Consider the following 22,916-nt stretch of genomic DNA (forward strand, 5'->3'; position numbering starts at 1 on the left):
CTCAAGTCTGATTTTTGTCAATATGAACATCAGAGATTCAAAATAAGCCATTTATCCCCATGCTACCAATAAACAGTGGTGAGACAGATGTAGGATAAGCATAGTAGACAAGCCCATACACAGAGGGGGAAAGTGGGAGACACAGCAGTCACTGGTCAATAGCAGTTCTGAAGCCAGCCAGGCAGGCATGCCAGTTTCTTGATTAGGCTTAGTGCTCTTCCCTGAGATAGTTTTCATTGTGTCTGCTATTTGGGTGTGAAGAAAGTCTTGGAAAAACTGTAGACCCAAGCTAGATATCCCATTTGTTTAGCAAAACAACTTAATGAATTTTTGAATAGGCAAACTTAATTACATGTGAAATGGACTAGACTGTTGTAATATGTTATAACAAAATACAGTCCTTTAAACAAGATGAAAATAATTTATCACACAATAGTCTAGGTAGTGGTCAGAGCTAGTATAGTTGCTCAATAACATTGAGGATCTCGTTTGTTCCAGCTTTTTAACTACCATCCTTACAGTGTTGTACATTCTAAGAAGGAACAAAAATACTTATGAAAATGTAGAAAACACAAAACTCATATACATAATAACAACCTTTTGTCAGACCCATGGAGGATGAGTCACTGATGATATAAAATAAAATTATATCTTCAAATAGTATTGAGTTTTATGGAAAACTGACCCTATTAAAAGTGGAAAATGAATATAAGTTTGCATTTAGAATAAGATCCTTAGTAAGCACACAAGTATACACAGACACTTCCACATATACAAAAAAATAGAACTAGAATTACTAAATTTTGCAGCTGTGGGCTTCCCTGGTGGCACAGTGGTTGAGAGTCCACCTGCCGATGCAGGGGACACGGGTTTGTGCCCTGGTCCGGGAAGATCCCACATGCCGCGGAGCGGCTGGGCCCGTGAGCCATGGACGATGAGCCTGCACGTCTGGAGCCTGTGCTCCACGACAGGAGAGGCCACAACAGTGAGAGGCCCACATACCGCCAAAAAGATAAAAAATAAAAAATTTGCAGCTGTCGTTTGTGAGCTGGGAAATTGTATGGATTTAATCTTTTTTAATTAAAAAATACTAATTAAAAATATTATGGATGCAGTACTTACTAATTTTACAAGCCCTTTGGGCATATGTAGGTACTGGTTTTAAGAGACATTATATCCTTTTGCTTAATTGATACTTTGGTAGTAATATAACTTATTAGAAAAAAAGTATTTTACAGGTATGATTTCAAATCACTCATGGGTGCTTTCTTCCTTGAATAGATTCCTGGAATGCTTTAATGATGGATGACTGGAAGCAAAGTCTCAGTCCTGGTCTTGGAACTCTTTTACATCATTGTTTTCCTGTCCTCCTTGTTTAAATCACTACACTGCTGGGTTGAAATGTGACCTGCAGAATTTGTGTCCACTCTGAATCTCAGAATATGACCTTAGTTGTAAATAGGGTTTTGCAGATATAATTAGTTAAGACAAAATCATACTGGATTAGGGTAGACCCTAAATCCAGTGACTGGTGCCTTTATAAGAAGAGGAGAGGACATATGCAGAGGGTAGAAGACCATTTGACAATACAGGCAGGAGTTGGAGTGATGCAGCTACAAGTCAAGGCAAGGATTGTGTGGAGACACCAGAGCTAGGATAAGTCAAGGAAGGATTCTTCCCTTGAGCCTTTCAAGGGAATGTGGCCCTGATGATACTTTATTTCAAAGGTCTAGATTCCAAAACTGTAGGAGAAAAGAAATTCTGTTATTTTAAGCCACCCAGTTTGTGGCAATTTATTATGGCAGCTCTAGTAAACTAATCTAATTACCTTCCAGAGAAAGGAATATTTGTAATAAAATAATCTGAGATAAATAATATGTAAGAAGTATTATATAAACTGATGAGGATGATTATAATTTTTGTGACTTTCTGTTTGAATAAAAAATAAAATTGACATTTAAATAATATTACATAATGTCTAAGAATAACATATACTTTGAGATACAAAAATAGCGATTACTTTTTTAAAAGATTAATATAACTGCTGATCAAAAAGATATTTAGGAAGGTGTTTTGTTAGTCATCAATTGCTATGCAAATGTTAGTTATACACAAGTTTATGCATTTTAGCTTCTATCTATAATATAAATTAGAATGATTTAATTTCCCCACCCGCATTCTAAAACTATCATTAACAGGGATATAAATTATTTCACATACTTTAAACAATTCATCTCAATGAAGGATGAAACTTAAAATTTTGAACTTATAAATCAGAACCAAGGCAGAAAACATGCCACTGACTAAATATATGAGAATTCAATATAATTTTCTCTTAGCTACATTTTTTCTGGGAGTGCAGAATTAATTACTAAATTAAATAAATCCCAATTAATTTTGAATGCACGTAATATAAATAATTGCAATCACAGGTTGGATACCAATACTGCATTGCACAAAAATTTATGTTTGTTTTCATTTATTTAATCACTTGTTCTTATTAGAAAAGATCAGTGGGTTATTTGGAGTCTAACTTATGTCTCTAACATGTTCTGAAACATAAAAGAAAACTAATAAATATTGCAATAGTACTATAAGTCAAGATAACAGTTTTGAAATAATAAATATTTATTGAATTTTAATTTAATATATGCAGCATCCCAGAACATGTAGTGAGAAAAAAATGAGACAGCTTGTTCAGCCTTCCTTTCTAGTAAAATGGAAATAATACCTTCCTCATGAGATTGCAATAGGATTAAATGAGATTCACAGGAGAGTCTGTCATTTGTTTCAGATGCATTCCCTTTCTTTCATCTGGTGTGCTAATTATTTCAGGGGCTTTACCTCTGCAACTTGTGTTGTGTTTCTCAAGCCTTCATGACTCTTGGCTTCCAGCTAGGCTTGGCCAATGGCTGTCCTGGCAGGAGACTGGAAGTTGAGAGTAAGGTAGAAACTAGGATATTCCTCCCTCTTTTCCTCTGCTCTAATCAGAAGCTTCAGAATTGCCTCTGGCTCCTTGGTGGTTTCAGTTTCCACTGGGCAGCACTAATTTCTTTGGATCCCAATTAAAGAAATCATGTTTAGGAAAGTGCCATTATAGTCATAAATTGTTATGCAAAATATTGTACACCAATATATAAATTTTAGCTTTTAACTTCATTCATAATGTAACTTGGAAATATTTATCTCCCTCTGACTCCACATTCTGAAACCAGTCATTACTAATGTGGCATTTTTCCAGGAATTTATCATCCTAATCACCCCCTCCTTATCTGTTAATGTTCTTTTTAGATATAAATTATTATTAATAGAATTAATTCCAATAATTCAGAAGTAATGTCAGTACTTCAGTATCTCAATTCCCAATATGAGCAGCAATAATGTTGTTAATAGTTAAACAGATTTTTTAACCTCCTGCTCCATGATCATATCCTATCCTGTTTTCACTTCCTATTCATTTCCATTTTTTTGCTGTTCTTTCTCTTATTCTCCCACTTTCTTTCCTTGCTTATAAACAAGAACTGTTGTCATCTGTCCTGCCAACTTAACAGGGTGTGTAAAGGCAAAATAAGCATCTGTATCTATTAGTGTTCTGTAAACTGTAAAGATTTATTCACATATTAGTGTATCATTTTGCACCAGCTCTTTTTCCTTTCCCCATGCATGCCACTGAATTTTCCCAAGGTTCGTTCTTAATGCTTTTCATTTTGTCCTACAGAATATCTTAGATTGCACATTGATTTTATATGGATAAATCTCAATTCTCTTTCTAATTCTGAAATGATTGGCAACTATCTACTCCCAATTCTTACTTGAACTTTCTAGCATCACCTCATTTTCATAAGGTCCAAAATCAAACTGCACTATTGCTCAAAAATTGATATATTGGACTCCCTTGTCTGTCTAAAATATTGACATAACTTTTTGCTCCTTTTCTCTTTATCCTTACCTTCAAACACCCAGAATTGTTGATTCTTCTTTTGTAATGTGTCTTTTGTACTTTGTTCCTTTTGCTGTTTTCAGAGTTATGCTGTTATTTTTGTTGATTTTTCCTTGTAACATTTATTTTAAGGACTTATTGAATGTGTACAATTGTTTTGCATTTATATCAGTCGAAATCAGGCAGGAGATCACAGCTGATGTTAGTTAGTTCCACATGAAAATTTAAAATGGGATAATAGGTGTGGACGAGCTGAAAAGACAACAGAAAATGTTGTCACAATCCAGGAATTAGTAACAGCAGGATGCTGCCACCACCCTGTAGGCTGGAGGAAAGAGGGGGGCAGAGTTCAGTCCTCTTTTATTAATATTATAACTGAAAGTACTGAATTTAATTTTAGTCACCACATTATAAGAAGGATATTACAAGTTAAGATGGCTATTATGATAGTGAAATGGCTGGGAAATGTCAAGTGAATAATCTTTGAGAGAACTATAATCATTTTGCCTAAAGAACAGGTGGAGTGGTGGCAATGGGAAGGATATATCAATACTTGTACTTGTCTCCAAATACTTAAAGAATATTAATGGAAATATGTATTTTACTTTTATTACACTAGGAGAGCTAAGAAGCTTATGACATTGATTTTGGTCAATGTGAAGCCTGATTTTAGAGTAATTAATGCTGCCTCAAAATATGCTTTGCCTTGAAAATAATGAATACACTATCACAAACATGATATTAGAGTATTCACACAGAGGTTGAATTTGAAGCAAAGGAAAAATGTTAGCATTGTGAAGGAGTAAAGCAATTAACTTAATAAATTCTTGCCAAATTTTAAGGTTTAACATTGATGAGGAAGAGTATCAAATAAGTGCAAACTGAGTTGTTAAGATTTTCACATGCTGCAGAAAATTAAAAATTAATATCCCCTTTTTTGACAAAGGATAATTTCATCATTGACTTCCATGAATGCATTTATTTAATGCATTTATGTGTACAAAACCATGTTGGCAAATAGAGCCATTGGTATCGATTACTAAAATAAGGAGAAAAATCAGTACAGGGAAGTAGCGTCAGTATCAAATGAACTTTTGCAGGCTCTAGAAGTAGCCAAATACGCTTACATGCAATGAAGACAGAATATTGTTCTAGAGAAACAAAGATTTTACTGTAAAATGGGATAATTAGGTGATAGAAATGATGCAAAGAGTGTAGATAGAGACCTAATCTTGCCAGTCAAGACAGAGTCAATAAGGAGAAAGGATGTGGCTCTAGTAGCAAGATTTAGGTCTCATGGATCTTAAATTTTCCCACTGTAAAATTGGCAAAGAAGCCAAAACTCTCCTTCCCATTTGCAATAAAAAATATCACACTTCCATTTGGCTTCACTTCTGAGTGCTCCTGGGCTTTTCAGCTTTATTTTGCATCTTGTCCCAGCATATATATTCTTCAGGGATAAACCACAAGGAACTTCATGAAAAAGGCAGGTTGGAAGCAGGCTGGGGATGACCAGACATGCATTTTGTAGACATATGAAGAAAGGATGGAAAAATAAACAAACAAATAAATATGCACACATACACGTACATACGCTGATTGTGTTAGGAAGAGGAGGGTAGAGTTGACTTCAGTCTTCAGTAAATAGAGTTCTTATTTCTGAGAATGGCAAAGGTAGATGGTGATTTTGTGTTGAAGAGAGCATGGCTGTTGTAAATAAGCACTATGAGAAGTGCATATAGTTGAGTTAGAGGATTACTGAGCATCACTCCGGAAATGATTGAAGATAGAACATGTAACATTATAACAGGTCAGAATTTCATGGCTTGCCATTTTCCCCTGTTAAAATTTTTCTTGTCTGTGTAAGGAAAAAAGAATGCAAACAAAACTGATATTTAAAAAGCAATCAAGTATTTTACCAATAGGAAACTATTTCTTCACAGAATTTATTTTAGGAAGCAGTTGGGAATAAGGGAGTTTTGAGAGGTTTGGATAAGGAAGGAATAGAGAAGGAAAGATACACAATATAGAGATGAAGGGACAGTTAATGTTCAGTGGATTGTCAACTCTAACACAATAACATATTAACACATGCATTTTAGAAAATCAAAGTACAAGAACATATTCTAAGGCAAATATGAAAATATTTTGTTTGCTTCATCTTCCCCCCCACCCCCCGCTCAAGTCAGTGGGTTTACTATAACAAGTTAACATTAAACTCATAGATTTCTTTAAGCAAGCATTGGTTCTGATAGAATGTGGCAAGATTGATAGAGAAGAGGTTGGAGAGATCGCTTCTCGGCCTTTTGGCTAAGATCAAGTGGAGAAGAGGTTGGAGATACTCCTGTCAACTTGTGTAAACAAAAATTATCTTTATAACTTAGTTTGCACAGACTTTACCAGTCCCTAGAACATTTCCATTGCATATAGGTATATGTATTAGACTCATTTAGATTACTTAAACTTCTTTTAAAAATATAATTGTCCAGTAGTACATTTTGATACCTTTTCTGTATGCTCTGGAAAAAAAATAAGACTCTACTATCAAAAATAAAAACATTAAAAATGTTAATAGTTGTTATATTTGTGTGGTTGGATTTGGAACTTTGAAAAAATCTTCATTGTGCAGTCTATATTTTCCAAATTATTCTTTGAACATACTTACTTTTTAGAAAAATATTAATATTTAAATGTGTATATATAACATATTCTCTCTATATGTATGTGTGTTTGTGTATGTATATAAACAGGAATGTGAATGATAAAATGGATTCTGTATTGGAGACTAGTTCAGTGAAACGTGACCAAAATGGCAAGGTTCCTAAAGTTTTAATGTACAATGATGTGACTCCAATCTGGATGAATATAAAGTGTAGTCATAATTGGGCTAATGGACAGAATAATGTGGGATGTTCAGCAACTATTTAAATAAGTGTGAGGGAACCAGAAGAAAGGAAGTTTTTGATTCTAGGAGCAGAATACCTATTCAAAATAGGGGAGGGCGAGAAGTGTTCTATAATAATGTTGATAAGATTGAAGCTATCCTGGTCAGTAGCTGGTGTAGAGTGCAAAACAACAATGAAAGAAGGGAAAGACTAATCCATTAAAAGACAAGGGAAAACTAATCCACACTAGATAGATTATCTATCATGAGCAAAAGCATGGTGATTAGAAACAGAAGTTAAGTTTTATAGAAAAAAAGTAATGGGAATCAGCTTCAACAACAGTAAAGTTTGCTTTTTTCATACATTTCTGAGCCTGTCTATAAAGATAAAGTAACTTTCAGACTTCTGGAAACTGATACATCTTTTATATCAATCTAGAATAATTGACTCTGGATAGTTAGAGTAACAAAAACAATCAAATTAGAGGAAATGGCAAAGTAATTTTTGCGTTTAAGTGATATCTGCTTATACTCCAAAAGTGTGTGACTACATAGAATCATGGTCATGCACCAAAAGTAAGAAGTTAAATGATTTAAACTGTCGTTGTTATGTCATTAATGGGCTTTTTTCTAAAAGAACAGACTAAAGTAGGAGGAAGCTCTTTCAAAACTCATTAAAAGAAAGGCGTAATTATAGTAACTTCAGTTTAGAATATAAAGGCTAATTCCAAAAATCCAAAAATTCCCTGTTGGAATTTATCTTGAAAATGTCAGACAGTCTGTTATGAAACAATATGGTTGTCTATGTGAAGAACTGTGTTCATGCCAAACCAACTAGTAGGCAGATCATTAACAAACTGTATAAACAGAGAAGCAAAATGATGAATCCCCTAAGGAGATAAAGTATTTATATATCTTAGCTCAGAAATTTATTTGTGTTTAGCCCAACAGGTAGTATACAAAGATACCATCTGTTCAGTGAAGTAAAACAAATTTTGGGTTTCAAATGATATAGACTACAACAATCCTAATTCATGTGAATGTAAAAGAACATCTTCTCTTAACTAACACTAAGGAAAGAAAAAATATTTTCCTTGGGGCACTTGGTTATGATGTATGTAGACTAGCCTGAAATGAATAGGCTACTATAGCATGTTAGAATATGTGAATGTAAAGGAGATTGCCAAACAAGAAATTAATTATATCCTATCTTTCCATCCTAACTGCCCAGTTCAGTTAGACCACAGTGCAGAAGGTTAAGTTAATCATAATCCTCTGTTCTTAGAACAATATCATAAGCACCCAGGGGGACCCTCTCTTGTCTATTAATTTGATTTTATTCACATATAACTCTCCCCTCCATTTCTCATCCTGCTACGAACAATTCAGGTAAATTCATTTGTTCGTGTAAAATGTGCTTAGTAATGTGTGTTTTATTAACATACATCAAGGTAATTTGTACTGTATCTCTTTTTTTTTTTTATTTCATTGAGACATCTTTTTTAAGTTCAATTCATGTGACTAAACTATGTCAGTCAATTACTTTTAACTTAATGGTATACTATGATATTTTCCTCTACCTTTTACCTAGTGTCCTTCCCAGGATAGATACCTAGATTCCTACCATACGTTTAATACTTACCACAAACATTATTGCAAAGAATATTTTTTTGTGCACAGTCCTTAATCTATGTGAGAGAGAAAAAAAAATATATATATAAAATGGAATTTCTTGTTCATAGCATAGGGTATGAGATTATTTTATTTTTAGCTTGGCTATTGTCATATTGCTTGCTAAAATGACTGCAACTGTTGACATTCCTGATAGGAATGTTTTTATGTATCAACATCCCCACAGACAAATAGCATTATCCAGTTTTCTAAGTTTTTGCAAATAAGTGTAAAAACTGTAGAGTGTGCTTAATGTATTCTGTCTAATCTCTTTTCTATCTATTTCTATCTATTCACTTTTTTTCCTGATTACTAATAAGCATGATTGTCCCTTCACATACCAATTAACCTTGTGGTTTTACTTTTGAGTGAATTACCTAGTTGCCAAATTGTACATTGAAATTAAGAATGTCTTGGTAATATGAAGCTTTAATGATAATCCTAAGGGAAGGTTGGATGCGAGTGACTATCCAACAGCATCATTATTTAAAATGATGCAGAACCAAAGATGATGCTTTGCCTAGCAGTTAAGGGTACATTGCCTGAGTCAGGATCCCTGTTCTCTATGCCTTGCTAGTGGTATCATCTTTGCACATTGTGGCAGTGTTTTCTCTTTTAAAAAGTAGGAATTACATTAGTAACCACTTCATAGAGTTCTTGGGAGGTTAAATTAAATAATATACAGAAGAGACTAAAAGCAAAGTCCAGTCCTTGTGAGCACTGAATAAATCAATGTTTTAAGAAAAATTTCCCCTCAATTTTTCATTGATAATTTTATGTTTTTCACATTTTGAACAGTTTTACCTACTACATAATGTTATCAAGTAAATTAAATATTAATGAAGGGACACAAATTGCATTCAGATGAGCTTCAGATATTCACATCAGCCTCCTTTGACCATTTTGCTATGTACTAAGTTTTCTGTCTTTCTTTCACAGCTCAGGTCAACAAAGCTCACCTCAGAACATGAACTGAAAAGCCTAAAACCTGTTCTCTGAGCATCTTCCCTACATTTGTGAGACGTTCTGATTAGGTAAGTTTATTTAAAAGGTTACCAGGACAATAGTTGCTATCTTAAAAGTTAACTAAATAATGTACCCCAGAAAGGCAAGCCATTCATCAACCATTTGTAAATTCATGCATCTCATTCTCCCTCCACCCCTGCTTTATTAATCTTCAGCCATTTTTTTAATCTATAAGCAAAATATTAGTTGCAAATGTTAATATCTCTCGTTCCTAATTGGATGAAATTTGCCACCTCTAGCTATGAATTTAGTTCAAATATCTCATGTCTTATGGTGCTCATAAATTAAATGTGTTCAGGGAAAACAATATAGAATTATGGACCACTCTGCAAAAATCTGTTTACATAGTTTTGTGAGCAGCTGTTGAAATTCTAAGAAAAAACAAAAAATGTGCACTTTAATAAGGGTGAAGGATTTTTTCCTCAGCATCAGTAGGAAAAAAAAGAATAATTGAGAAAACTTTGTCAAAGAAGCATATTTTAAGGCCAACAGCTTAAACAAAAGTGAAATTTAACCTGTTGTCTCAATAACAAGGGTTTATTTTAGAGTTTTTGTTTCAGTAGAGATATAATTTGTTAAACATTTAACATACGTCTAATTAGTTACATGTTAATTCCTGTTATGAAAATTGAAATATTTCATTCTTACAAAACTAAGAAGGAGACAAGAAATAGTCTTTATGAAAGTATGAAAATTAGGTCCTGTGGCTGGCCAAAACCCATGATTTAATTGACCAAGAAATGTCTTAATGACCATACAGATAACTTGCTGGTTTTCAATATCTGATTATTTTGGTACTGGTTTAAAAAGTTGAGTAACATTATTTGGAAATATAGTCCTGCAATTTAAATTGCATTTGAGTTGTTCTGGATAGCAAGGGATATTTTGAAGATGTATGTTTGATTGTCACTGGTTTTACTTTACTTTTATTTTATTCTATTCTATTCTGCTTTATTCTGTTTTATTTTATGTATTTACTGATTTATTGATTTGTTGCTCCTCTGTAACCAGCAACCCCCCACCATGAATCACTTCCTATATATTATTGACATATAGCTTTTCGTGTCCTATATAGTATTGATTTATATTCTGCTTTGTGTCCCCTTATATTTAGTGCTTTCAGTGCATATGTATAAGCATATGGATTTATACTTGTATAGGTAGAGAAAAAATATAGTTCAGTAAGATAAAATATTTGAATTAGGTGATAAATGGAATAATAAATGGAGGTAGGAAAGTATGAGTATATTTACTGGAAAAAAATGTATGCCAGGCAGAATCATATATATTGTAGGTAAGAGCACAGATTTGGAGTTAGACTAAATTAGGTTTGAATTCCTTTTTGCAAATTTGCCTGACTTTGGACAGATTGCTTTAATTCTCTAAGGTTCATTAGTCTCAAATATAGATTGATATATCAGTACTTGCCTCACAGAGATGATGTAAAAAAAACCCGAAAAACAAATTTTAAAGTGACCCAAAACCTTTATACCTGTATTTAGAGTACAGTAAATGTTCAGTAAACACTAAATATGATCATGATGATGACGCCTTATGCATTTCATATAGGATTTGGCTTTATGTTTTATTGTAGCAAACACTTAAAAATAGTTATTAAATTTTTTTATGTTCATGAAATTAAATGCAACCAAAGCCCTAGTAAAACACAACTCTGTTCAATAAAACAATTAACATTCTCTAATGCATTCTCACAAAGTCAGTGATAAATATTAGAATACTTACTACAATAACACCCTTTGCTATAGGCTGATGGCTAAAAGACAAATTGCAATTTTGTAAAAGAAAACGGGAGTGGGTTTGGAGGGAAGATTTGAAAGAATAGAATCTTCCAAATAGTCCAAATAACAGATTGAATAAATCCAAAGAGTTATCATAGCTTATATAAAAGAATGGATAATCTAATTTTTCCTCTTTTTGAGATTTTTGGTGTATGTCAAGTGGCCAAATATTTTTGAGGTTAGAATTTTCTAGTAATCATTGAAACCATGTTATGTCTTGTAATGCCAAGGCATAGGATTTAGTGTTAATCTGAAAGAATAAGGTAGGCCTAATGTTGTCCTAATGTTTACAAAAATACCAGTTTGTGTAAATTTAAAAGCAAGGTGTCAGGGAATTCCCTGGTGGTCCAGTGGTTAGGACTCTGTGCTTTCACTGCTGAAGGCCCGGGTTCAATCCCTGGTTGGCGAACTAAGATCCTGCAAGCCACGGTGCAGAAAAAAAAAATAAAGAATTAATAATAATAGTAATAATAAAAGCAAGGTGTCCCACAACCCTTTTTCCTGTTCTCTCCTTGTCCTTTATTTTCCTACCCATAGAGAGAAAACAAAGAAACAAACAAATCCAATAATATATAAACAGATACTCCCAGAGTTATAGAATGTTCTCAGAGTTACAAGCGAAGCCTATTAGACTTTCTAGCCTCATAAGTTCTGTGAACCACCAAAACCCATTCAAAGAGAGGTTAATGGGTTTTGACCTAATCAGTTCTTCCAAGGTCCTTTATGGTTGCTCTGAAATGGCATAAGTGGTTTACAAGTACCTGATGTCAAATTAAAGCTATTTTCAGTGTCAGAGGAAAAAGAAATCTTAGGGTCAGTTGGAGCCCTATTAAACTGCTTAGGCTGTTCTAGAGAAAAATGAGAGAAAATAAAAATTCCATGGGAGTTATGAATTGCCATAGAAGAATTTGAGGTAGTAGTAGCAAAGTGTTCATGGTTTATTTAAATTTTGTTTGTGGACTCTGACAGGAATGGAAACCTTTGGTTCCTATCAAGAGAAAGAATGGATCCAAAGAGATAGACAGGGATTACAAGGGTGTAAGTCCTGGGCTCTGCTGCCTGGATTTGAATAATGATGTCCCATTTATTAGCTTTGAGAACTCAGTTACCTAAACTTGCTCCTAAACTTTCTCATCTGTAAATGACAGTAATATAGTGTAGATAAAACACATAGAACAGTGTCTGGCACAAGTAAATTACATGTACATGTTTGTTCAATGAATATATGCTGTGATTTGTATTTTCATATATTACCTTGATAAAATTATTCTAAAATTCTTTCTTAATATTCATTTTCTGTAATTCAAAGTGGAGGAATTTGAACTCTGAGGTTTAGAAAATTGCCTAAACTCAGAGTACACTATTATTCAAACTCAGATTATTTTGATTCTAGGCCCAATAGATTTGGTTATCATTGTTGTTGTTGTGTTGTTAAATCTGGAAAAGATAGGCCCTGTGGTCTGATATTTTCTCTTTTTTTAACATAAGGATGAGCATCCATTTTTTTCTCCAGTGATACAGAGACAAAGGCTACTAAATGAGATGGCCCAGGTACCCCCAAATAAACGGGGTCTGGGGGAGTCACAATGGGGCAGACAGTAGGTGTGCCTGTGCATATAAAAGCGAATGTTATGACCTCTTATTTTGCAGCCTCTTCAGATCTCTTGGCTAATACCTGCCTCATGTGGTTGTAACATCAGAAGCATATATCCCAGTTCCAAGTTCTAGCCCATAATGATTTTGTCAGCATGTCTGGCAAAAATGTTTAGTAGTCCTGATGCCAAAAGCTCTGTGCACTGGTGCCAAATCAAATCTCGGTGACAGAGTTTTGAGTGCAATAGAAAAGAATAGCTTTATTGCTCTGCCAGGCCAAGGGGACACAGCAGGCTCCTGTCCTGAAAAACTGTATGTCCTAACCCGGGAGGGTTTGATGAGGAGTTTTATAGCAGTGGTTCAAGGGTGGGGTTGCTGATAAGACTAGCCCTTGTGCAGGGCCTGCAATCCTCTAATCTGGTCTCAGTTAATCTTGTTGATGAGCTTCTCTGGTTCCTTTAATGTGGCCTCACATAGTCTTTCTCTGCCATGAAGAATGCAGACATTTTAAAGAGCTTAAAGACATTATTATGTGTATCCCTTGAGGTGGAACCAGGACCCTGCCCCAAGGCTGCACTATTGTTTCTTGTCTTTGCATCCCTTCCCTTCCTGGGTTAGCAACTGTTTGAATCTGCCCTTTGGAACTCAGGGAAAGTCATGAAGGCTGGAGTCTTTTTCCTACAAGAAATGGGGGACAGAAAGGCTTCTGTGCCCAGGAGCCCCACAGGGTCCTGCACGGTTTCAGTCCCTATGTTGAAATCATGTCGGTGACAATTTCACAATGGCTTTTGTAGCACTTAAAATGCTGGGAGGGGGCTTCCCTGGTGGTGCAGTGGTTGAGAGTCCGCCTGCCGATGCAGGGGACACAGTTCGTGCCCTGGTCCGGGAAGATCCCACATGCCACAGAGCCCTGGGCCCGTGAGCCATGGCCGCTGAGCCTGCACGTCCGGATCCTGTGCTCCGCAGCGGGAGAGGCTGCAACGGTGAGAGGCCCGCGTACCGCAAAAAAACAAAACAAAACAAAACCAAACAAACAAAAAGGCTGGGAGTTCATGTGTCTGTAAAAGGAGTTTCTGAAAAAAATTGCTGTGAGCATAACATAGAGAAATAATTGTATTTCAGTGCCTGAGGCATGCTCTAACCAATCCAATTTTTAAGTAGAAACAAAACAGAGCAGAGGGGTAATAACAGCCATGTTTTAGAAGATGAGGCAGAAATGTTAGATGATTTGGGGAATGTCTACAGATTGAGGTTTTTTTCAGCTGGCCCCAAGGGAGGAAATACTTGAAGAGAAAAAAATGAGATGAATATGAGCAAATGTCATTTCAATAGGCTGAAACCTGACACCAGAATAAAATGTGTAGCAATGAAAACATGAAAAGTAAATAAAATGAATGGTTGTCTAAATGGAGATATAAAAGAAGCATCACTATACACATGGCACACCTCTGATTTCATATAGTATAAGGAATGCTGTTATACCAAATGAATTCCCAGAAAGCTGACGCCAGAAGAAATATTAGCATGAACATAGTCTAATCTCCTATTTTTTATAAGTGAGGGCATGAACAGAGAATTTACAAAAATATATTCCTGCTATAGATAGAGTTTTACCTTATTGAAGCGAGTGGGGTGGAGCATAAGATCTGGTTCTTGGTGGTAGGGAGATAGTCTTATGTTTAGATGATAAGCTCACCACCTTTAGGTATGCAAACCAACCCTTTTCCCCTATCAAGGACCTCCTCAAGGCAATCTGTAATGCTTCAATCACAAAGCTGTCCTAAGGTAGGAAGTCTATGGGAACATCAGTTTCTAAGGCTTATCTGCTAAAACCACTTCCTCCGGCTACACTGGTATTAGAACCCCTTATTCTTTTTTATTGTTACTGCTGGATAAATATGGGGGAGAAAGCTAAAGAGTGAGGAAAGAATCATGGAAGCCTTTCCAAGAATAAACAACATGATCAGCACCATGAACAGAGCTTTGATAGACAAGCAGGGAGTGACTTTGGTTTCCTTATTTATTGTACCCCACAGCGTAAGTTTCAGACTCAGCATCAGGGGTGGGATGCAGGGGGAGGGAGATACAGTGACCAGGTCCAGAGATTAAATGATCAGATTTTTAAACTGAAAGTAACTAATCTCATTGAGTGCTTTGGCATTACAGATAGGGAAACAGTTCCAAAGAAGCATAGGAAAACAGTCTGCCCAATATCACCCAGTACCAAGTTTGACCAGACTCTAGGTCTCCAAATCCTCTGTTCCAGTGCATTTACCATTGACATGCTCTCTTTCTTTAAAGAAAGCCCTAGATCCTCATCACTTTATGACTATTCTTATGGATGAAGAGGAACATAACATATTGCAAAAAAGTCTGAAGTAAGAGAAGGCATAGGGTAGAGTTCTGGTTTTGCAAACTCTGGGTGTGCTTCCTCTAGTACCCTGTGCATATTTCTGCTTTACTACTTACCACATTGCATAGAAATCATTTCCTTGTCAGTGATTAGCACAGTTTTTGAAATATCCATGTATTTTAGTTGAATTAAACTATGTGATACTAAGGAAGGAAATGGACTTTTCCATTTCTGCCTCAAATTTTCTTCTTCAATAAAGAGAGTCATAATTGTTTGCCTGTTTAACTGGGTTATTGTGATGACTAAACATTAATGATGGATGTGATATACTTTGCAACTGGAAATTAGCCATCTAAGGAAAATAGAAACAGTAGTGGTGGTCATAGTAGGAATAGTAGCAGTACTCATAGTACTAGTAATTGCTACCCAATTAACATGTTTAGAATAGGGAAATTTAAAGAAGGGAGGTGAGGAAGTTTGTCCTTAATGTATATAGCATTTGTCAGAATGATAGTTGTTATATCAGGATCTGAATTGGACCAAGAACAAGCAGTTAACAGAAGCTGAATGTACTAAAACATAACATTCTCATGTACATCTGAACTGTGTTTGCAAAGTTCAGTGATAGTGCAATACCGAGGCTCAAAGGTACTTATACAAAAATAAAAAATGATAAGGGTGGGAAAACATTACTAATACCTTCTGTTGTCATAGTGTTACTCATTTTTTCAATCCAAATCCATTTTTTTCCTGAGTGGAGGTTTATTATAATTTTTTTCCATGAAGCATTAGTAAAACCATCAGAAAACAAGTAAAATATGAAATCAATTTTTATGCTAGAGTTTGTGTAAAATTCAAGGTTGTATACCTTTTTAATTTAAGTATAATATTGAACATTGAGGTTTCTATTCAGATGCTTTTTACTGAGAAAATTCAGTTTGCAACCAAAGCAAAGGCTGCTGAAAAATTTGAGTTCATCTATTTAGATTTTAAAGCCATGTGTCAGTAAATAACAGATTTGACTACTTTTTTCCCCATTTATGTTTGCAAATTGTTTTCTCAAAAATAATCAAGTTGTTGTTTTGGAATTTTATGGCAAACTAAAAGGTGAATGCTAGGAAACTATACCTATAGTACACAATATTAAATAAAATGTGCATTAATAGTGAGTATTTCTATAGTAGATGATATTTATGAAATGCTTTTGAACCATTTATTTGTTGACATATTAGTTAATGTTCTCCCTATAATTAGCTTTATCTCTCTACAATATCACTTGATGAATTTTACTTAAAGAAGTTGATACTGGGGTGTGAGCTTTATCCTTTATGATTCATTTAATTCTCCTTTGAATGTGTTCTACTTAAAATGGTAACTGTTTAAGTATGCTGATATATTTGCTCTTATTTAAGTGATAGGTCTTTTGTTCTCTAGAGCTACAAAACAGTAATCTATTGGCACATGAAAAATTTTAAAAATGTCAATCAGTACAAAACTAAATATTTAGAGATATACTTGATCCAGTAAGTAATTTCTTCCTATGTAAAATGCTTATTAATACCCACCCAAAGGTGTCTAGATATGCAAGTGTTGCAGATTAGACAAAGATAACATACTTTTCTGCCTAGCTAGGCCAGAGTTCAGATGTGTTTACAGTAATTGGCACCTCACTGTTTGTACTGATGTTATGCATGGAGGCTTTTTGCTGTGTTTTATTTTATTTTGGAGGAGGGGAGAAGGCAGGAATACTGGTGATTCTGTGGCTGGCCCAGACACAAAGCATATGAGTTTTAAAAATTTATTCTCTCTACATGGGTTTGAACTCTTCTGTTTAGAAACACAAGGCTCAGAAGCTGAGAGAACTGTTTATTTTAATGAGATATCTGTAGTGTGGGAAGGGGTATTGGTCAAGAAAGACTTGGTGAGGTGCTAAATCCAAGGAGAGGTTTCGGAGCCAGATGAAAAAAGGATACAAAGCTGATGAGGAAGGGGTACATCTACCAATCTCTATGTGTTGCACAAAAATGTTCTAGCAGCGGAAGTACACAACACTTTTTATTGAATTCTAGAAATCTCTGTGTCCTCAATTCTTTTAACTATCAAAAGGATATAAAGGTAATAGTAGTACTTTGTTTACAGTGTTGCTCCAGGCATTGTAATGGAGCATTCTAGGTAAAATGCCAGAAGAGTGTGTGGCGCAGTGTATCCACTCAGGAAGTGTCAGTCATTATTTTTCATATAATTACTTTCTATTCATGTTAGACTTGTGAACATGCTGAGACTTCACCAAAAAAGTATTTTTAGGGTTCTCTGTTATAAGGAGGTTGATGAAAAAATCTGTTAGAAATTTCACTGTCCTATGTGGGCAATACCGATCTATTGATAGTAAGAATAATTAGTGGAGAAGAAAGTTATATGTTTGACTTATTGTCTAATCAGTGCCTATGAGGAATTCTCTGTAGTGTCCAGAAAACATCTATTCATGTACTTTATTTTCAAATGTGGCTAATTTCATCTGTTCCTGTCTCAACGTGAGGATAAGTAGCAATGCTACTATTACTCATAATGCCATGAGTCTTTGGAACATGTTTATATTGAAACAATATAGCTCTTCTTGCCTCCCAATTTCCTAATACTACTTATTTAACTATGGTTATATAATTTTGCGTTATGTTGCATCATCTGATGAACCACCCATGGATCCTGGTTTCCATTGACTCTCAAAGGACATCACTGTGCTTCATTGATAATAAACACAAACACAAGTTTTACTTTGAGTGTGTATAAAATGTGAACAATAATTTGGTTTTTGGTCATGTTGCACAATTTTGATTAGGGTTATTGCTGTCTAGAAATTGGATTTTTTCCACTTCTAGCTTCTACTCACTGACTCTATTTAGCCTTCCTCAACAGCCAGTGATAATTTTTTTCTCCTTCTTTTGAATTCCAATATCATTCTTGTACCATATTTAGGGTGTCTGTTATATACTTCCTTGAATATAGTACTTTATCAAGATACTTTCCCTCATTAGGATTTTTTTTTTTAGTATAGTCTTATGTCCTATATATTTTCCTTTAACTTATTTTCTGCTTGCATTACTTATTCAATACATGTTCACTGAAGTGCAAAACAGTTTATTTTCTCTCAATGTTAAACGATAATCAAATAATGGCATATTCTACTTTTCACTTACTAACTACTGAGGTAGAGCACCATCACATTTCATCTGCATCATCAAGAAAGATGTCTTACTAGTCTAGCAGGTTTCCTCAGTACTTTTTCCTCGGACTTTCATGATTTCTATTTTCCCTGAACAATTTGATGGTTAGAACTTTATCCAATTAGTTTAATGTTTTTTTTTAATGAGTTTAATGTTTTAACTTATGTTAACATATTTATTAAATAATCAATTTCCCCTTAAACTCTTATTAGCTCTTAAGACATTGCCAAGAATAAATCTGAGATAATTTCTGAGGGCAAAGTTCTATAGGAAAAATAAGAAAAATGTTAGGGAATCAGGTTCCAGAGGAGCGCAGAAAAACTTTATATGAAGTGGATATTGAAGGTGCTTAAGCTAAACCTTGGCCTCACTTTCAAAGATTACCCTTTTAATCTAAGTATTTAAAGAGTTTGCTTTGCCTTCCCTATACAACCCCGAATCCTAAATATTTAACATGAGCCTAGATAGAGGAGAAACAAATTATAAAGACCTAGAAATTTTATGTTAAAATTTTCTAAGAAGATTAATTTAGTGTTGAAAGGGCAAGTAATTTTCACACCTGAAATAATGAAGTACAGACTGTAAATTTATTGATGAAATACATTGCAAATCACTTTTCTTTTAACATAAACTCTATACTCTTATAAATCAGATTGTGTGCCACATATATTAACTTACTGATTGAGCTTCTAGATTACTTGGTACAGTTGACTAATTTTCTTCTAATAAAGAAATTTTATTCATAATTAATCCTTCTAAAATGTAACAAAATATCTTACTTTGATACATATGGCACAGAGATAAATCTAATTTTCCCCCTTTGTCATTTTAGCAGTTGCCTATGAAAATATACTACTACAGAAACCAGTCATGTTTCCTAATAAATCTGTAATATGTTATGTCTCTGGAATCTGGATTATACAGAGTTGATGTTACTGTCTGAGTCATATATAATTAGCCTTGGGATAAAATTTATAAAATCTACTCTGGTCCACCATTATTCATGTAGATCTGTTGTCCTAGTCCATCCAACTTTTGAAATAAAAAGAAAATATATTATAACCCCAAAGTTTAAAGCTGTATTATGGTATATAGAGACAGAAAGCTGATCAGTGAGTTATCAGGAGCTGAGGGTAGGAAGGAATGGAGAATAACTTCATAATGGGTATAGGGCTTTGTGTTAGGGTACTAAAAATATTTTGGAACCAGATAAAGTTGAAACTAATTAAAGGTGATGTTTGCAAAACATTGTGAATGTACTAAGTGCCACTGAACCATATACTTTTAATTTTATGTTATGTGAATTTTACCTCCATAACAATAAAAAAAAAACTGTCTTATGGGATGCCCAGTCCAAAACATTCAAAGGTTTTCTAACAAAAAATAATGATTCACATATGTGTGGACTTGAGAGGATACATTATAAGGGTTATATTTCAATGTATTCTTGTCCAAATCTGGTCTCAATCATGTATTTCTTTTTCCAATTACTAGTATTACCATTATCAGTCACCAGTGCATTCCTCTCTCATAATCTGCATCTTCTGTTTAGTTTTTTCACCCCATTACTTTAGTCATAATGGCCTAATGCTCCTAATTTTTCTTATCTATCTCAGTGAATGAAATTTTTACATTCTTCACCTCTGAATTTTCCGGATCAGAAATGAATATTTCACCTTTGACCTTTCCTGTTCTGTGATATACAGAATAATGGTCCTCACAAATGTACATGTCCTGGGCTTCCCTGGTGGCGCAGTGGTTGAGAGTCCGCCTGCCGATGCAGGGGACACGGGTTCGTGCCCCGGGCTGGGAAGATCCCACATGCCGCGGAGCGGCTGGGCCCGTGAGCCATGGCCGCTGAACCTGCGCGTCCAGAGCCTGTGACCCGCAACAGGAGAGGCCACAGCAGTGAGAGGCCCGTGTACCGCCAAAAAAACCCCAAACCAAAACAAAACAAAACAAAACAAAACAAAAAAAATGTACATGTCCTGATCTCCAGAACCTGTGAATATGTTAGTTTAAGTGACAAAAGAGACTGTGAAGCTGTGATTAAGGACATTGGGAAGAGAAGATTTTCCTAGACTATTTGGGTGAACTCAGTCTAACCTGGTCCTTAAAATCCAGTAATCTTTCCCAGCCATGGTTAGAGAGGGAGATATGGCTATGGAAGCAGATTCAAGAAGATGCAACATTACTGGCTTCAAAGATGGAGAAAGATGTCATGAGCCAAGACTATAAGCTAGAAAAGGTAAGGAAATGGATTATCCCCTAAACTATCCAGAAAAGAACACAATGCTGCCCTAACCTTAATTTTAGTTCAGCAAGACCTGTGTAGACTCTAATCTACAGAACTGTAAAATAATACTTTTGTGTTATTTTAAGCAACTACATTTCTGATCGTTTATTTTAGCAGCAAGAGTAAACTAATACATCTTCTTTTCTCATAAGATTTATGATAACTATCTCATCATCTTTCAAATCTACTTACTTTTTCCTATTTACACCGTTACTGCCTTGGATTGCGATTTATTACATTTTTTGATCATAGCAATCAATTCATAAATACTTCCCTTTTATTTCTAAAGTCACTTTAATTCATTTTTACACTGCAGTCAGAATTGCCATACTAAGAGAGAAATCTGAGTATAAATTACTAATAAATCCCTTCAGTCATTTCTGTTACCCTCAAGATAAAGTCCAATCTCCTCATATGTTTCACCAGGCCCTTCATGATCTAGTTCTTGATCTCTCTCTTTATCCTCTAATGATTTATCATCCAAATATACATGCAGTTCCTGCAAAACACCCTATTTTTTCCTGCCTTTGGGTATGTGAGAATTTTCCCTCATTTACACTACCATCTCTACCTAGTTATCATGTGTTTATTCTTTACCTATCAATATACATTACCTTTTTTAGGAAGTCTTTTCTGAGCCCATAAAATTAGGTTTCCTGTCACTGCTTGCTCTTGCCCTCAAGGCATCCATTATAACCTCAGTCATAGCATTTATCAGTCTACTGAATGGTATCATTTAGTTTTGACTTGTAAGTATCCTTCACTAGCCTGTAACTTTCTTTATTTTTATATCTGTTACTTGGTATTCAAAAGTAATATATAAATTAATGAATAAATACAGGTTTTTACCTTTTGCCAATTTGTATGCGTATTTGTGCATGTGTACCAGCATTTTACCACTTACTTAAGGTAGTATCTACCTTATTATAACTTTAAGTTGATGGTTACATGTTATAGTGTGAATTTAATCAAAATATTCCTATTAAAAATCCAGTGCTGGGCTTCCCTGGTGGCGCAGTGGTTGAGAATCCGCCTGCCGATGCAGGGGACGCGGGTTCGTGCCCCGGTCTGGGAAGATCCCACATGCCACGGAGCGGCTGGGCCCGTGAGCCATGGCCGCTGAGCCTGCGCGTCCGGAGCCTGTGCTCTGCAAAGGGAGAGGCCACACAGTGAGAGGCCCGCCTACCACAAAAAAAAAAAAAAAAAAAAATCCAGTGCTTACTGAATGATGTGGAGAATGTCCTCAGACTATTGCCTGGTATAAGTCTAACTTATTCATTTATGTCCACCCCATTGCATCCAAAATAATGAATCTGGTGGCTGCTATCCAAATTGTAGGCATACTGCCTGGGAAGAATTAACCACGTTTAGAAGTTTGCCTTGCAAATCCAAACCTGTTAAATGACACGGACTGTCTCAGCATGTCATACAGTAATGTAATTATCACTGACATTAATTATTAGATTCTAAATTACCCTTTTAATCATGTCTTAAAGAGGAAATTATGATTATTTCTGCTCTTTATCATTTATCCCATCTCACTCTATTTGAAGAAGCAGGGTATTGATCCAAAGGAATAGTTATAATAAAGCCATCAATGAATATTTTAGTTAATAATACTTTTAAAGTTCTCTGGAAAAGCCATATAAATATTGACAGTGTCAGGTATAGTAGCCACTTCTTGATACCGCTGCTAGTTGATTATGTTATCAATTCAAAGGCCATTATATAACATTATCTTAACTTAGAAAAGTTTAAAATATGTTTTATAATGACTGTATATATCATTTATACAATTATTTATTATGGAAAAACAAATAGAAATGTAAACTCAGTTTTTTTGCTCTTAAGAGAACCGTTTACAAACTCAGTGACTTTTGTACTATATGTATAATATTCAGATGCAGTAAACTAAAAGTCCAAATAAACTTGTTTCAACTTAGATTGTTCATGCACTAGTTATTTGCCCTTGAGTGTATCTTACTTTATATGGGATATAGTTTATTAATCTATATAATGAGGTTAATATTTCTTCCACCTCCCTATGTTATAGAATTAAGAGAGTAGATCAAACAAGATGGGATATTGTAAAACCCTAAAATTATAAAAATTTGGCATTATTACTAAAATGAA

At 34.7% G+C, this 22,916-nt stretch overlaps 1 pseudogene; it reads left to right on the forward strand.

Moving 5' to 3' along the window:
* The first annotated feature begins 6,230 nt into the window (after positions 1–6,230).
* LOC112395934 (uncharacterized) lies at positions 6,231–6,390 on the forward strand (annotated as a pseudogene).
* Positions 6,391–22,916: the final 16,526 nt, after the last annotated feature.

The sequence above is a fragment of the Neophocaena asiaeorientalis genome, unplaced genomic scaffold (genome assembly GCF_003031525.2).
Source record: "Neophocaena asiaeorientalis asiaeorientalis breed wild unplaced genomic scaffold, Neophocaena_asiaeorientalis_V1.1 scaffold42, whole genome shotgun sequence".
Lineage (NCBI taxonomy): Eukaryota > Metazoa > Chordata > Mammalia > Artiodactyla > Phocoenidae > Neophocaena > Neophocaena asiaeorientalis.